Source organism: Struthio camelus, chromosome 14, assembly GCF_040807025.1.
Source record: "Struthio camelus isolate bStrCam1 chromosome 14, bStrCam1.hap1, whole genome shotgun sequence".
Classification (NCBI taxonomy): domain Eukaryota; kingdom Metazoa; phylum Chordata; class Aves; order Struthioniformes; family Struthionidae; genus Struthio; species Struthio camelus.
Genome location: NC_090955.1, coordinates 21494302 through 21510915, shown reverse-complemented (window position 1 = coordinate 21510915; position 16614 = coordinate 21494302). Strand labels below are relative to the sequence as shown.

General features: G+C 39.1%; 1 protein-coding gene across 3 annotated transcripts in view; it reads left to right on the top strand.

Annotated features, from left to right (window-relative positions):
- The window catches only part of ATP2B2 (ATPase plasma membrane Ca2+ transporting 2), a 430065-nt gene that overhangs the window by 85247 nt on the left and 328204 nt on the right, over window positions 1–16614 (top strand). The window lies entirely within an intron of this gene.

Below are 16614 nucleotides of genomic sequence, written 5' to 3'. Positions count from 1 at the left end.
TTTTTTCATGTTTTTTTGTTGTTTTGTTTTTGGGATATTTCTTGTTTTTAAGACAAATCTAGAAATCACTGCAATTACACAGTGTGTCAGTTACTCGGACCAGTTCTTTTTTTCTATTTTGTCATAATGTTGCAACTTTTTTTTTTTAAAGTTTGTAAGTAGTAGACTTTCATTTAGGTTTATTGACTGTAGAGTAGAAAATGTATTAGGCATGCTGCATTTTTTCTGAAGCTGTGGGGTTTTTGTTTTTTTTTTTTTTTAAACTTTGTCCCTCTATATATAACAGGTTTTCCTGGAAAGTGTGGTCCTCCACCTCACCAGCTTACATAAGTGTTTTTCTCCCTTCTCCATTCCGTTTAGTGTGGGGCACATTTCCGTTAAAGAAAACAGGTTTTCAGTTTGCACAGTCCATGCAAGAGTGTTTTTGTAATTTACTGATAAAGTGTAAATTTGAGCCAATTTGCAGGCTATTTTTCTCTGGAAACTAGGCTCAGACTGTTGTATTTGCTTCACTTGGAATGACAGGTATCCTGGTGGGCAACCCGGGTAATGGTTAGGACATGTTGTAGCTAGCTACCCAGGCAGGAAAAGCTCGCGATTCCGTCGTCCGCTTCTGAGCCGCCTGGCTGTTTGTTTGAAGCGTTATCCTTAGTGAGACTACTCAGATAAAGTCTAGTCAGGTAAGCCGATGAATACTGTAAGCTACATCTAAATTGGGGAAACGACTGAAATAACACTAGTAATACTGCATGTTCCTTTTTGGTTCTGGGGTAAATCAGTTGGATGCTAACAGCAAATGAAAGACTGAAAACATAACTTAATGGTTAGTATTTCTGCAGTGCGACAGGCTTGCTTGGTTTGTGTATTAGTGAAGTCAGCCTGCTGTCTAGCAGATAGGCACTAGAGCAATTTTGGTTAGTGATGCCTCTCTGTTTTGTAAAGATAAAGAAAGCAGTTAATGAAAAGTAAAAAGCAAAATCTTTATTTTTAATAACCCTGCACTACCACTAAGAATGAATTAGAACAGAATGAAAGCTCTTATTTAAGTGTTCCGGATGCAAATTGTTCCATTACAAATGGACTACATCTCAGACAGGAAAGTCAAATCAGTATATAAGCAAGCAAACCTAAGAGTGAAACTCAAAGAAAAAACAAAAAAAAACCCATAAACCTGTATTGTGCCTGCTGCCTCTGAACATTATTTCCTCAGAACTTTTTTTTTTTAAATGTAGAATTGTTTAATACCTTCCCTCAAATAGTAGAAGGTGGTGGTTCTGTGTTAGTAATTACTCCATAGCTTTTTCTTTTAACTTTACCATCAATTTTTGTTACATGGCATCTAAGGCGTTTTTGCGACATTTGTAATCAACAAGAATTCAAATATATTTCATTTTTTCTTTCTTTTTTTTTAGTTTGAGTAAACTGAGGTAGTTCGTTCTTTCACACGTTTTTCCATGTTTTTTTGAAAGAGAGAGAAACACTTATGTTTGTGAAATAGCACTTTACTTGGCTTCTCAGTGGGAGGCACTCTTTGGGGGTGGGGGAAGAAATAGGTTACAGCAGTGACAGTTATCATCATCATCTCAGATGAGAAGCCATTTCCTCACAGAGATCACTCCTAACTATGTAGAAAATTGTGTAAAGGCATTGCAGCAGCGTGCAGCACTGCATATCTTCTTCAGCCAACAAGTGAGGCATGTCGTCTTGCTGTCAAATTGTTTTGGCTTGAGTGTAGCTGATCAAACTTCACTGGGACTACAGCCGCGTGACAGCTGCTGTAGGTAGATGTATGTTGCTCACAGACAGGAAGCTTCTGTCAACTTGGAAGAGAAAAGGTTCTGGCAGTAACAGTAGCATGAAGTTCAGGAGTGGTGATGCTGGAGTAACAGAAGGGTAACTTTCAAAAAAAATTCATCTTGGCCTTTATCAGCAGGAGAAGAGTGTGGAGGAAAGAAACTTCTTTCTCTCCATCGTGTTGCATCGTGGCAGTGCAGAGTTTGCCAGCCCTGCAGCACACTGTGCATGAAAATCCTACTGGAACGGTTGCTAGGTCAGCAAACGCCTATAACATGACACTCAAATAGCCTTGTTGAGTCATTCGAGGATGATAGTATTGAAGCTATCCAAAGCATGTTTGTGTGTGTATGCTTTTATTTTCCTTTTAATTGACGCATCCATTACAGTTGGAGGTAAATAAGAGCAATCATTGCACCTTTAGCTTAAACTTCTAAAGTGGGTTTGGAGGTTCCTACTCAAATTCTTTTTGTTGGCAGCACGTGTTCTACGAGGTAGGCTTCGTCACTGGAGTTGCTAACGTTGTTATTTCTAATATACTTGCTTTAGTTGATGTTAATTATTTGAGGGTCGTTAATGGGTGCAAGGCAAAAGACTAGATTACCTCTTCAGCCACAGATTTTTTGAGATCCATCGTTCAGTCTGTTTCCTCATCATAGATTGTTCTGCCCAGATGTGGTTAAAGAGACTGGATAATACCAGTTGTTGGATTAATAAAGCCATGTCCGTTGTCTTTAAGTTCTCAGTGATGTGGGCGGTTTACAATTCGAATCTTCAGTTCCTCCTGTGACCTCTTCTTTGATGTGCAGCTTTCCAGTCCTTTTTCCTCTTCCCCCACCCCTTTTTGCTTCTCTCCTTTTCCTTCTCTTTAGTAGGGTCTTGGCTGAGCTTTCTCAGAGCTGTAGAAGACTAGGCTTGGCACGTGTTGAGATTGCAGGTCAAATGTACTAATCAGACAGTTAAAAGCAGGCACAAAGTGCCTCAGAACGATGCCAAGTATTCCTGACACGTCTGAGAGAGACTTTGAGAGCCGAGGGATCATGGAGTTGTTATCCCCTCGCCGCTGGCCTTTGCTGTTGTCTGGCTAGCCTAATCTGCCTCAACGTTTGGTGCTCTCCAAAAATCAGCACTGGGGGTTAGGCCCCTTTCATTTGCATCTTGCTATATGTCTGTTCTTGAAGCACAGTCAGCGAACAAAAGGCTCTTGGCTTTCAGGTGACTGAAACGGCATTGTATTTTGCTTGGGTTTTTCTGTTTAAGTTGAAAGCGATAGGTAATATGAGAGGCTGGAGGCGCTATCTCCTTGCGAGTTGTCCTGTAGTGCAGGTGTTACCTTCTTTTCTCACCATGAAAAGTAGGGACGCTCTCCACGGGGGTTTTTCCACAAAAGGAGAGAAAAAGAATCCCATAAATGTGTTCTTAATTCCCAGTGTTCCTTAATTTTTGTTTCTCCTTTTCTGCGCCCTTTAAAGGTAAGATAAGAGCTAAGTTAATGATGGTTGTTAAAACTGGAGAAAAACCAGTAGCAGCTTGATCTAAAATTCCCTATTGTAATGCTTAACTATTGATTATGAGAGATGCAGTGAAGCCACAGTGTAATGCTGAGCTATTTTATTTTTTTATTTTTTTATTTTACTAACCAGTGTCTTTTAACACCATTAGCATAGCAGTGCCAAAAATGTTGGCGTTGTTGTTGTAACAATGCCAAGAATGTTTTACAATTCTATTTTAAAAATTTCTGTAAAATGTATGGGTAATAAATTTGTCAGCTATGCTTATAGAAAATGTCTGCTGAAACATAATGTATCTTTTTTTAGTAGATCTTTCTGAAGTTCTCCAACTTTAAATTAGAAGCATTAACTGAAGTTTTCAGTACTTCTGCCTGGAAAACAGCCACCAGGTTTATATTTAAGCAAAATCAAAGCTTAAAGCTAATGCAGTGATGCACAGATTTGGTGAGTACAATCCAGGAGTCCTAACTGCCATACTATGCTTTGATTACCAAGTGTTATTTTTTCCTAATTCATAGACTATTCCTGACCTAGAAAATCAAGAAAGTGAAGATTTTCAGAAATGTAAATCAAATGCATGTTGTTTAATATAAATAAAAAGCATATGGAATATTAGTGATGTCAAGAAAAGGAAGAAGAGGTCAAAACAGCTCAACAGCTTGTTAACTGCACAATAAGCTCTACCTGTGGAACGTTGTTCTGCAGCAACAGTATGTCTAAGGCCGAAAGCAGTGTGCTGCTTTTAGTTGCACAGTCTATGGTGTAGTTTCAGAAAAATCAGCTGGAAGCAATTAAACCATTACTCCATCTATGCAGGGTTTTCGCTGTATTTTGTAATTGAAATGTCCTTTTCCTAAAAACAAAAAAACAAAGCCTACCTTAAAATAAGCTCATTATAAATACTTAGATAATAATTCCTATGAATTTTAATGAGGATAGAATTTTGGATAGTCTCTTTAAGGTAAATATATTTAAGACCACATTCTTATTTAATTTCCATAATAAATACTGATTTTAGATTTTCCTTTTGTGATGTCATTTACACTGGTGTAACTCTGTTAATGAAGATGCATTTATCCTATGCTAGCTGAGATCAGAGCCAGGTCCTGTAAGATTGCTTTGATACAGAGTGGAAAAAAATTATCTGGCAAAAAAGCTTTGACTTCTGCGTGTGTCAGTGTTGCAACCTTGCAAAAAAAAAAGGCACCTTTTATATGCCAGAGGAAGCCTTTCCATCTCTAGAGCTTTTGCATGGTTGATATGATTGTAGAGTTGGACAAAAAGGGTTAGATGCTGCAAATCATTAAGTCTGCTGGAAGGAAGTGTAACTGGCAGCGTATTAAAAAAATGTTTGCTGCTAAAGCCCTTCGTGAAATAGTTCTTTCTGGTCTAAAACATTTCCTAAATTAACAAATGGCTTTGGGAAGAACTTTTAACTTCCCTTGGAAGTTGCAATACCTAAGGTGAGAAGTAAGCTGTTTTAAATTGTCATTGGATATTATGTTCCTAATGGGGCTGGAAAGTGTTTTGTATTTTTATAAGATGGTATCTGGTGGTTTTTAAAAAAAAAAAAAATTGAATTTCTCTCTCTCTCTCTCTCTCTCTCTCTATATATATATATATTTTTTTTCTTCATTATATGTCAAAGTGTCTTCCACAAGGACATTTTTAATCTAATCCCTTATATAGTTCATGTGACTTTCTGTTAGTGTGTACTTCACTAAACCAATTACTATTCAGTTAGAATTAAAAAATGATGTTAAATGGTTATTTTACCAGACCAAAATATTAACCCTCTTTCCTCTGGACCGTTTCATTAGAAAAAAAATTATTAGCAATGTAACTACTAAATGTATGTCACTGGGAAAGTGTTAAGTTTCACCGTTTCCCATAAAATGTTGCTTCATGATCCCCCACTAAGTAGGGGGGGAAAAAGTAATGAGAGAAGACAGCAAAAGTTTTGCTGTGATGCTTTGGTATCCTTCAGAGATCTCTTTGACCAAAAGATTACTTAATGAGACATGAAAGAACGGAAGCTGAACTAAAGTAAAAGAAACAAAGTTATGCTTTTTATTTGTGCACAAGATACAGGTACACTGGATTATGTCCTCCATCAAGTGGATGGCAGATAAAGTTAATTGCAGTGTCTTTTATGAATTGGCCTTGCTCTAAGAAGAATACAATTTATATGCCAGACTGGCACAATACAAAACTATGGTGGCTACAAGGTTGGGAAGAGGAGGCAGTTGTGATGCCTCCATCCTTTTATATGATAGATGATGTGGATGATGTTACCCATCCCAAGTAAAATGAAATACCTTCTAATAGTAAGTTCCTGAGATCTGAGAAGGAACTTCTGGTACACACTTGTGTGGGTTTTTTTGGTGCATCCCACTTCTGGATGTATCCTAATAGATGCCCATAATCTCTGTCCCCAAAATAGAACTTTGGATATTGCTGTGGGGCCAGACACGTATAAATGAAGTATGACTGCTCAGGTTGCATGCTTAACATAGGGGGCTCGAGTCCTTTTCGGATCTAGCCTCCAACTCCTCCTTTTCATGGGTTTAGTGCACTTACAGTTGGGTGGATAAAGACTGTTAGAGTGAGAAGGAGAAGGGTTAACTCTCTCTTGGAAAGAAAATATTACAGATGAATGCCCTAATAGGAGGTGCTATTATGAGAGTAAGGCTAAATTGTGATAAATTGGGTAATTCCCTCTCATACTAGAAGAATGAGTTTTTAATAGTTGAGAATTGGCAACCTTATTTAACAGGAAGAAGGAAGAAAGGAAGCTAGTCTCCTGAAGAGCCCCTGTCACAGAGTTGTCTTGCATGTCAAAAATAGCCTTTCCTGGAGATAGGAAGCAGTGATTGAGAAGTCTTTTATATCTGGGAAAGCTGAACCGTGGCTGTTTTTTTACTTGCAACTCTTAAGTCTCTGACCTTATGTTTGTAAAAACGAATCACGATAGATCCATCCTAATGCTGCTTAGAAGTTACTCTAAATACTTTCTGTAGTAAGGAACTTTTCAGAGGTGAGTTTTTTGCGTTGCTTTGTAACCAGTTGCAGAGAACGTGAACCTGCTGCACATATCTAATCCACTCCAAAGAGCGCTGGGGGAGAGCGTTAAGGGTGTCCTCAGAGAGGCTGTGACGGAGGGGTATTTAGCGCTCTTGCCATTGAGAACGAGTTCTGTAAGGAACAGTTACCACTCTTGATTTGGTCCATGTTGTTACTGGAGTATGCCATCAGTGTTTGGCATAGGAGGTAATACAGATGTGGTAGAAAAGCTTGAAGGCAAAGGGAGGAAAAAGATGTTTAAAACTGGTAGAGAGCCCTGTCTTTGAATTATTTTGTGCTTATAGGGGAGCGGCCAGTGAGCTTTTTTTTTGTCATCCTTTTTAAGGGAGAAATGAGTCAGGAGAATGGCGAGTCAGGGTAAGAGTCGGGAAGAATTATCCTTTCACACTATTAGCTTTTGTAGTTTTTTTTGTTTGCCTTATGGTTCTCTGTTCTAGTCTCTCAAAAACTCGTATTTGCTTTTATTCCCATCTGGGAGTCCCTAAGCTGTGCAGTTAAGTGGGTGTCTTCTGCCTGACAGGGCCTTGATCTTTTCTTCCTTCTTTTGAAAACTTTATAGCCCTTGTAGGAAATGCATCTTTTTTGTCTTGAGCAAGGTTTGCACATTTTTAGGTGCTGACACAATATAATTAAAATTGAAGAAGGAAGGGAAGGCACTTAGAAACAGTAATTACTGGTATGTCAGTAGCAAAATTAATGGGAAGTGAGTACAAAAAGAGAAATCATCTTTCTGTGAACAGCTCTAGTAGAGCTATCTCTGCCTGTGGGCTTAAAATCTTAAATATGTGTTGCAGGACCACAGATGTACCTGTAGCTGCCACTGACAATAAACGTTTTCTTTGTTGCAGTGAGGGAATTAGCTGCCCTTGCTTTTTGAACATTACATACTTTTGTTAATTAATCACACGCTGATGTGCTGGTGCTCATCCTGCAAATCTGTAGTGCATGTGGCTGCACTCTGAAGAGTGGGACATTGAAAGCATTTTGAAATGTCTGCTTCGGAGCTAATGGAGGGAGAAATAGCTGTTTAACTCTGAATGTTTCATGTACTTTTTGGTCTTATGCTTGCAGGCCTTTTTGAACATTTTGGCTAAACCTGGATTTCTAGGATCAAAGCAGCAGTGTCAAAACTTAGCTCTGCTCCAGATGCTGGTCCTTGCAGGGTTGCAAATGAAAGTAAATGATGCTTGCGGTTTGCTTTAAGGCGAACACTGATAAACCTGTTTCTAGTAGACAAGCTTCAAAACCAGTGTATAGTCATTAGTATGGGAGAATAAGTGAAGGAAGCTTCTTTAGTGGACGACACTGTGCGTTGTCCACTTTGTTTTCTTCTCTTATAAATTTCTTTTTATTATTTCAATTGAGCTCTTTTGGTCTCTGCCAAGTGTGTTAAGATAAGCATCTGAAGCCAGTTACTGTGCTCAGTAATCTGTCAAACCAGTATGTAATAAATACCTTGAAACAATGATTTACTTTAATGGGGATAGGTGTGAGTGTCGAAAGGCTTTTATAATACAGACTGCACATGGAATGCATTTTTTGGTTTGATCTATTGCAAAGACTAGAGCCGGCTGTAAACTTTGGATCCTGGTCCAGGCTTTGATCCCATTCTTCTTTTAAGCTCTGGGCAGTTTGGATACTGTTCTCTTGCCCCAGTTTCTTTTTAGTCTTTATTGGTAGCCCTTTGGGTGCATATCAGATCTGCATAACTTAATATTAGTGTTTTGATTTGAGAAAGTTTTGAGACTTGAGTCCTGTCATCGGAGTTTTTGGGAGGCAGTCCCACAAAACCGCAGTTCAGACATATAAAGTAGTCTGACTCATAGAATGAATTTACTGAAACATTAAGACTTTGCTTGAGAAAGATGCAGGATTCTTCCTGCGTTGCGGCTGTGTGATATTGCATCCCTGCTTGAGACTCGTACATTTTTTTTAATCTATCATACAGTAGAATACTGTAAGATCACTTTTGACCTCTACCGATTCAGATTTTGCCCTACAGCTCTTAACGTTCTTCCTTGTCGTTTTATATATTCATTTATATTTCTTAGTAAGATTTTGTCTAGGGACGTGTTTCTTTTAAGTGTTTTGGCATCTTTGCTATTCTGAAGGCATGCAAGTTTCCGAAAGTATGTCTTGTAACTGTCCTCACAAGCAGATAAACGTCAGCAGACAGTAACAATGATGGTGCACACAAAAATCATTGTTTCTTTCCTGACTGATGTAGGAAGAAAAATTCCTTTTACTACTTTCACACTGAGCTTCTCCCTCCTGCAAGAGAGGTTGTTGATACTGGAAGCAAAGATTGATACAGTTTTTTCTGACGCAAGTAGGCTGGTGTGTTTTGAAGGAGCCCGTGTTTCTGGCTAGTGTTAGGGGCTAATGTTGAAATGTACAGTTTAATTTTAAGACAGCCTTACAAAGAGAGAAGATAAAATGCTCTATAAAAAGTATATGCTTAGATTTTTTTGAAGCCTAAATAAGGCCACTGACTGCCACAAATACCAGACTGCAGAAAGTGAGTCAAGCATGTGTCTGGGAGCAGTGCACCGAATAGTTTAGCAGCATTCTGACAAACAAATGTCACCATGTACAAATAAATTCTAGCTCAAATCCTAGTTGTGTGAAAGCAACTTAAAGTAAACATTGAAAAGTTTCAAAACCTGAGAAACAGCTGATCCAGAACAGCATAATTAAAAACTTAATAGAGCATTTAAGGTTTTAAAAGACAAAACTGATTTCTTTTTCCTTTTGTTTTCCCTTTTGCTTCCCACTTTTCCTTTGTTTTTCTGAGGAAGCCAAAGTCAGATAATAACTTTAAATGCATAATTGGAGATTAAAATGGAAACTTTCTTACTGTTATTCGTAAGGTCTTGGGATCTGCGGTTTATTTTACTTGTTTCCACGGTTGGAGCGTGAGTTAAATTGAACTTTCCATTTGTATTGAAGGCTCCAAAGGAAAGTAATTGGGTTCTGACCCTGCAATGAGTTCTGCGTAGGCTCAGTACGATTTGCACAGATGAGACGTATTAGAGTTACTATAAACAAGTCTTACTGAGTAAGAAATAGCAGCTTTTTAAATAATTTATGTTGACGAAACACTACAATTTTTATTAAGCTTCAGTGAGACATGCAAATTGCCATTGAAAAGAACAAAAAATTGCAAGCGATTGTAAAGCTGAAAGAAGATTTTAACAATATTCAGACTGGATTATTTAAAATAGCGTTCAATTTTGCCATTTCCCCTTTACTGTTCAGCTACCTTTCCTATAAGCTTTCGCTATTTCGCTCTGTCTCTAGGATGTGCAAACAATATAGGGCTGGTTTGCCTCTTTGAGGGCAGGGAGTGCCTAAGAAGAAATACGGAACAGCGCAGATGGTGGTGGGGTTTGTTCTGTGTTGGTTGTTTGTTTGCTTTTTGTTTTTGACTGGCTGTCCACTGGTATGAATGAATATTAGTAACCCAGTGGGATTTCTTCCTTCAGCCCTCTCCTCCACTGCCTTATGAATTTCTCTTAGGTGCTGCAGTGAGAGGCAAGACTGGTAAACGTGCTGATTATCTGGCAACTGCCGTTATTGGCAGTGGGACTTTTGCAAACTTGCTGGCTTCCTGGTGGTGCTAAGCACTGCTGAATATCTGGCTCACAGGTGGGTGCAAAGCACGTGGGGAACTCGCATCTGCTCTGCACTTCCCTGCTGCCACCTCGTCTGTTCTTTGTTCTAGGGCTTTGTTTTAAACCTCTTTTCTGTGAAATGAAAGTACAGTAATCTGAGTGAAACAGTTCATGAAGCTGAAGGGTGTTGATCTAAATCCTATATGATAATAAATTATTCATGTGAAAACAGTTCGCTGCTCTATCCTCATATACAATGTTAAATTTTTGATGCCTTAGCATGATAAATGCTAGTAATGCTGTTAGTTTCTTATCCTGAATGTATGCGTCTGGGAGAATCAGACTATTTGTTTTGATGATCTCTGTGACTGGAGCAGTACCTGTGATAAACTGCAGGTGCTGGGGAAAATGCTTCCCACATAGATGATGTACTGCTATTCAACTGAAAGGATTTCATCCTCTGTTCACCTAAAATGCCTCGTGTTAAGCTGGGGTCAAAAAACTTGATTTGCTTAGATTGTTATTTTTCCAGCCAGTTCTCGTGTTTCAAAATGTTTTTTTAAAAAAAAACTAGCTCTGAACAGAGTAATGGAAGATTAAAAAAATACTTTCAAATGCTACAGGAAAGTCCTCTGGAAAGGAAGCCTTTCTTGGACTGCACAAATGATAAGTACATACATGGGTTGTATTAGAGCAATTTTCATTTAAATAGAGGAAGTAACCGTATTTTCCCTTACAGAAGGTAAAGTCCATTTCACATGGAATATTCCTTTGCAACAGGATCCTGACTATAGGATATGACAACAATATATGTATTTTCTATTTGGCTTTAATAGCTATGGATCATTTTGAAAATCTCTGAAAGCTCTTCATGTTGTTAATCTGCAGGGAACAGAGGCAATTAAAGAGAAGATGAAGACTCAAGGGTACTGTAAAACTGGCTACTCGTTTCAGATGGTCAGAGACACTTAAAAATAATCTGGCTTTAGAAAAAAAAACAAAAAACCTTTTTTTTCCCCCCTCTCCTCCAAAAATTAGCCTTTATGATCTGTCATGGACATCTGGACTTTGAAAAGAGATATTTGAAAATCTTGTTTGCCTTTTAGTCTTTAAAGGAAAAAGCTTCAAACTACATCACAGTAAGAGAAAACAATCCATTACTTGGGTAAATGTGCAAGTAAAATAAATAAGGAGTATAGGAATATTAAGTGAGACTTCTAAATCTGAGATATGGAACATCCTCTCTTCACAATATGGAAGGCTTTATTACTTAGGACTCTGGTGACTTGTCTGATGTTTTGGCTTGCAGTAAGTTGCCCTGAAGAAAAATGCCTTTGCATGAGCGTGCCTGTCTCCTTGTTAACCCTCTGGCTCCATAAGCTGCCATTGGTGTGTTTTCTGGATGTATGAGCTATTTGTCCTCAATAGGAAAGTAATCCAACTCTGTCTTAATTTAATCTTTAAGTACGATGGCTAAATCACAGAATCCCAGAATGGCCAAGGTTGGAAGGGACCTCTGGAGATCATCTAGTCCAACCCCCCCCTGCTCAAGCAGGGTCCTCTACAGCACGTTGCCCAGGATGGCGTCCAGGCAGGCTCCGAATGTCTCTAGGGAAGGAGACTCCACCACCTCTCTGGGCAACCTGTTCCAATGCTCTCTCACCCTCACAGTCAAGAAGTTTTGCCTCACGTTCAGATGGACCTTCCTGTGGTTCAGTTTGTGCCCGTTGCCTCTTGTCCTGTCGCTGGGCACCATGGAGAACAGACTGGCTCCACCCTCTCGACACCCTCCCTTCAGATACTTGTACATGTTGATGAGATCGCCTCTTAGTCTTCTCTTCTCCAGGCTGAACAGGCCCAGCTCCCTCAGCCTTCCTTCCTAGGAGAGGTGCTCCAGTCCCCTCCTCATCTTTGTAGCCCTCCGCTGGACGCGCTCCAGGAGCTCCACGTCTCTCTTGGACTGGGGAGCCCAGAAGTGGACACGGGACTCCAGGGGAGGCCTCCCCAGGGCTGAGCAGAGGGGCAGGATCACCTCTGCCTCATGCAGCCCAGGATCCCATTGGCCTTCTTGGCCACAAGGGCACACTGCTGCCTCACGCTTCACTTGCTGTCCACCAGCACTCCCAGGTCCTTCTCGGCAGAGCTGCTTTCCAGCAGGTCGACCCCCAGCCTGTCCTGGTGCCTGGGGTTCTTCCTGCCTAGGTGCAGGACCCTGCGCTTGCCTTTGCTGAACTTCAGGAGGTTCCTCTCTGCCCAACTCTCCAGCCTGTCCAGGTGCTGCTGAAGGGCAGCACAGCCCTCTGGTGTGTCAGCCCCTCCTCCCAGTTTAGTATCATCAGCAAACTTGCTCTGGGTGCACCCTGTCCCTTCCTCCAGGTCATTGATGAATGCGTTGAACAAGACTGGAGCCAGGACTGACCCCTGGGGGGACACCGCTAGCTACAGGCCTCCAACTAGACTCTGCACCACTGACCACAACCCTCTGAGCTCGGCCATCCAGCCAGTTCTCAATCCACCGGGGCCATGATTAGCTTGGTTTATGGAGAGAAAGTTTTAGGGCTTTATTTCCTGGAATAAATCTGATCTTTGCCATACATATTGATTTGCAGTGCCTCTGGTATCACTGAAAGCGTATCGAATAGTAAATATGATGTACTATGCGTATAGAGTATTTCTTTGAGGCTTTGGCATATGAAGCAACATAGAGAATGCTCTTTGAAGGTAAGTTTTTTTTTTTTGCCTGTTGAAAGAAAATTTAATTATAAAAGCCTGCTATGATTAAAAATGTTATGACTCTTGTTACCATTTACCATGATGTTTTGTACGTTTTCTTTTAAAAGACTTAAACGTTTTTGCACTACTTTTTTGGAGGAAAAAAAAATCCCTTAAAACCAAATACAGATAAATCAAGTTATTTATTTCAACTTTATTTTTCATTTTGTTTGCCAAGCCTTTTTCTTCTTGAAGACAAAACCTTTTGCTTAAACTCCACTGTTGAAGTCCACATCTATGCTGTTTTTAAGAAAAATGGAACACAAAGGGAAAGAAATGAGGAGGGAAAAAACATCGCAGGCAAGTGTGGTTTCTCTGGTCCCTGTAACTCAGCTGCTGAAGGGCTACAGGCAAAGCACGTAGCCTAATTAGGTACTCCTGAACTTTGATTTTTCTCTTGGGTTCTGGGAAAATCATGACTCTAGAATGTTGTATAAATGTATGGCATGTCCATGGAAGCAAGATTTACTAAGAGTGTGCTGCTTTTGGGCAGGTTGTAATCTGTAAAACTAGTCGTAGCTAAGCATGGTGCATGCAGATATTTCCTGGTTATTAGATGTAGATTAGAATGGAGTTATAGGAAAAAATAGAATGGTGTAATGGTGGAAATTTTAGAGAGGAGAGGGGAAAAAAAAAAAGGTGTAATCTCAAGACAGAAGTATGTAAAAGGAGTTCCAGTTCATTTTCCTCTCTAAAATTGAACTAATTATCTTTCAATAGTATGTAGAGAACAGTTCAGTGAGTGTGGTGGCTTGTCACTATGATAGAGGCTAAGTTAATCATAGTGGCTTGTTTCAGACAAGGTATTTAATTTTTTTTAGTTCATCTTAAATTTCATCACACAAAATGTTCACAGGTACAAAGGGAACATCTTGCCCAAGAAGTATACAGCATTGCTTCTCGTCCTGTGATAGTCTATGAAAAATTGTAGGCATATTTGAAATTTGTGGATAAAATCTTTTTTCAAAATTTTTTCTGCAGCATGTGCAAAAATTTAATTTCTTGATCATGCTGCTCCTGCACTGTCTCATCTGCTGATCCTGCTATAAAATGTTGTTTTATGATATCTGTGTATTTCTGCATCTGCTTTTATCCTCTGTTCCCTGGTAGTGGGGGCTGCCTTTGTTTTTGTGTTTATCAAGTGCTTTGCCCGGTGGCTCGGTTACTCAGATTTCCACTGTAATGAAAGTTACTATGCAGGAAGTAAAATGAAGTATTTGAGAAGAACAGCATAGTATTGAAGTCTGACGTTCATTCAGTTTTGCTCATCTCTGTTAACAGTGAATACAGTGAAGGTGTTGAAGAACGTGCGGGATGGTTAGGACTTTGCTAAAGCAATTTCAAACTAATTATGGGAAAGCTTTAAAGAATTCTAGTATCTATTTCAAGTACTCAAAGTCTAGTCTATTGATTCCTCTAAACAGAGTTTATTTGAGCATTTTTTTTCCCCTCAAACAGAGTTTATTTGAGCGTTTTCTTCCCCTCAAGTCAGGGTAGAAATCTTCTGAGAAGAGATTTTTCTAATGAGGCAGTTACCTCTGTCAAACAAAAGAACTTCGGTTTGGGTTCACCTCTTATGCAGCAGGCCTCTCTTACTGTAATTTCAGGTTAAGGTATTATGAGTATTACCTCCCATCTGCTTTTTTTTTTTTTTTAAAGGATGCAAAGCATAGTGTAATATCTAGGAAAAAAATGAACCGTTTAGAGCAACGAGCTGAGCTACTGGGAACGCTTAGTTGTGATTCATTGTCACTTTCTGCCACCTGCACTTTCTGTAGTATTAAAGGAAGCAAGAGCTGTTGTCTTTTGGTGGCAGTAAAGGTAGTATGTTTGCTTTGTAGTTGTAGGTTGTAGTTTTCAGTGGTGTTGGAGCATTTGCTGCTTGAAAAAGTAGCTATTGAGATTTTTTACAACCCTTTACTAGGAGGAGGAAAAGTGGCTTTTGTGGTACTGCTGTAGATGTCTGAAAATTCCATTTTTTGCTCAAGCAGTAGATAAAACAAGATTATAAAAAGAACATTGCTTGTGTTGCGCGTTGTATGTACTTAGAAGCACCTAAAAGCAGAGATGTTTTTGTGGTTTATTAGCCAAAGAAATGATGGCAGTGATGGGTGAAGATTTGAATAATTTATCTAGAGAGGTCCATCCATGGACAACTGGAATACTAATTAGGCCAATATCTATTTATCCTTGCAACTTTTTAGCGAATGAGTAATACCATCCTAAGCAATTTTTTAATTTTTTCTAGTCTGTTTTGTGGACATTGGTATTACGTTTTTTGCTAGCTGGAAGCCTGATACATTTCTACCTTTGCAAACAGTTGCTGAAGAGTAACTGTAATATTTCACTAACCTGTATTTGTTGACTCACTTGCTGAAAGGAATACTAATTATAATGTAGAATGCCTTCCAGCTACATTAATTTGACATGTGGTTGCTGATTGTGCAGAGTTAAATATTTGGCATCCATTGGAATCTGCATAATCTTGATCTAGTTTCATCATATAATCATCATTGTTTGGTGGGAAACTTTGACTATTTTGTGAGTGACTTCATGAGGTTCTTATGCGTTTGGCTTGGTCATATTTGTGTATGCTGAAGCCACCAAGGATCTGTATGTTGGTCATTTCAAATGAGGGTCAAAATCTCACAATTTAACGCTTCACTTTTATTTTTTTCTGTGAATGACACATTTTTACCAATAGAAGTTATTTAAGACCGGCAAAACACTTTATGAATATTATTTTTGCATGCGTTTGCATTTAATATGTCTGAGCCCTGGTGCAACTCATTATCGAACTTCACATATCTTTGATGAAGGCAGTGCTGTTTTTCCCTTGGATCTCATTTCCAGTATATTATCCCCACAAAACTTCCAGAAAACAGACAAGATTACAAAATTAATACTCGGAAGCTAAGAAAGGCTATACCTGGAATAATGTCTTCAACCTTACTTTTGGATTGTTGTGTGTGCTGTGCTCCTGGGATAGAGATAGTGCAGGTAATGGAAAAGATGAGATGTATGGCCCTTTGCCTTCCATTTGAGGAAGGACGTTAGGCAAGCAACTGCAGGAAGAGAGAGGGCGCCTCATAGTTAAGGCGCAGTGGAGGAAAGGGTATTCTGTCTACGCCGCAGAGTCCCTTTGTGAACCCAGGGTAAGTCATCTGGCCGTCCTTTTCTAGTAGTTGTGTTACTTTTTTTTTTTTTTTTTTAGAGGCCTGAGATTCTGAGATCTTACGTGCAGGCATTATCTTTCACATCTGCAACTGAAGTAAATAGGAAATACAAAGTATTGCATAATACTACAAAGCCGTGTGAAATAAGTATGGGGAGATCACCTTTTTGTGGCCTCAAATTATGAACTGTCCCCAAATTTGCAAGTATTTGTGCAAAATCAGACAGCTCATTGCATTCACGTGTGTCTATATAGATCTGTGTCATATAGTTAAAAATGGCTTAATGTTTTTCTTGAGAAAAAACAGTTTCAGCAGAGTGATACTGATAAATGCAATGCAAATTATAACTTTTAAAACAATCTGATTTTTTCCACTTCTGTAATTCCTTGAGTATTTGTTCACGTACTTAGAAATGTTCTTGAACAATCAATTTATTTTACTGAGGGTACTCTAAGTTAGCATTGTCTCCCTGCACTGAAACACAGTCAATGAAAGAACACTTCTAGTCCATAAAGAAGCATGTTTTTCAACCTAGAAAATTTATGACTGTTAGTAAAACCCCTTGTCACAGAAAATTGCAGCTGAAATGTATTCTAGTAGTTGCAAAAATACTGGTGACTAACGGGTATCTTCAGGTAGATAATTGTCAAGTAACTAAGCAAA